The sequence below is a fragment of the Aplysia californica genome, unplaced genomic scaffold, assembly GCF_000002075.1.
Source record: "Aplysia californica isolate F4 #8 unplaced genomic scaffold, AplCal3.0 scaffold00315, whole genome shotgun sequence".
In the NCBI taxonomy this organism is placed as follows: Eukaryota; Metazoa; Mollusca; class Gastropoda; order Aplysiida; family Aplysiidae; genus Aplysia; species Aplysia californica.
Window position 1 is genome coordinate 598,681 of NW_004797585.1, and position 1,322 is coordinate 600,002.

The window sequence follows — 1,322 nt, forward strand, 5'->3', positions numbered from 1 at the left end:
GGGGGGGGGTTCTCGTGGCCAAGAGGTTCTCCTTCAAAGGTCCCGAGTTCGAATCCGGGTAGAGACCGAAAACATTTCTTCTCTAAAATTGTCTCCTTTCACCTTCTTTCATTCTCTGTAGCAATGTTCTGTCGTCTACTTTCGCCTTCACTTTCTGCCCCACCCCCTCATCTCCTTTGCCCTCTCATCTGGGCTCCTGACTCTTTCTGCAGCCTTTCTACTGCTGCTCACTGTCTTTCAGTCACACCCCTGATCTTCTGGTAGGAAGTGAAGGGGCAATTAATCTATGCAGGAAGAAAGAAAGATGAAATAAAAAATTCTAAAGGACTAAGGAAAGAAAGGAGGAAGAACAGGAAGAAAGAAAGAGTTAAGAAAGGAAGGAAGGAAGGAAAGATGAAATAAAACAATCCAGAAATCAAAAGAAAATCAAACACATTCAATTATGAAACTGAAAAGTAGCACAAACAACTTTATTGCATGTATTCATACAAATTTAAACAGTAAACACAACTCTTTTCGTAAGCTTCTTCATCTCATGTGACCTGCTGGGCGGTACACTTGGTCCCGCCGTCAAGACAGCAAATGGTGACGCAACCAGGCCGTGGTCTCACCTCACAGCAAGCAGACACACATGTTTAGAAGGGAGATTTTCCACTCATGGAACCAGTAACGCCCCCGGAGAAACAGTGCCTGCCCCCATCCACGGACAGGACAGTGCCGCTCACGAAACTGGCAGCGTCAGAAGCGAGGAAGGCCACACCCTCGGCTATCTCGTTTGGCTCACCATTTCTCTGCAGGGCGTGTAGCTTGCCCTGCACTTCAGCTATCTGAAAGGGAGGTTCGTAAATTGGACGAGAGATTCAGTTTTACGCCCCCATGAGCACAATATAGGCAATTTTGAAGGTGGGAGCCACGACCCTACCCAGGGGTCAAACACAGGCGGTCGGGTATACCCAAGCAGAAAGACCGAAGTAAGCGATAGAAATACATGGAGAATTATTGTCTAGGAGAGGGAATTTCACTTAAGTCCTTTGTGTGTTGGGCGAAAAGCCTAACCGCTGCACCATAGCCGCCGGTCTATAGTGGAGGTGACTTTTCCTAGCCTCATTTAACCTCTCCTCACCCCCCACATCACATACACACACAAACACAAACACACACACTCACACACACATACACACGCATTTACATACATGCAGACATTCTTTCACACACATACATGTTCTTACGCATACAATTACACATACACACATACACACACATACATGCACACACACAAACACACACACACACACACACACACACACACACATACACACACA

General features: G+C 46.4%; 1 long non-coding RNA gene across 1 annotated transcript in view; it reads right to left on the minus strand.

The window, feature by feature from the left end:
• Positions 1–440: 440 nt before the first annotated feature.
• LOC118477960 overlaps positions 441–1,322 on the minus strand; it is a 2,629-nt gene continuing 1,747 nt past the window's right edge. The window contains exon 2 of the long non-coding RNA XR_004858714.1: positions 441–827. This is a non-coding gene — a long non-coding RNA (uncharacterized LOC118477960). The remainder of the gene's footprint in view (positions 828–1,322) is intronic.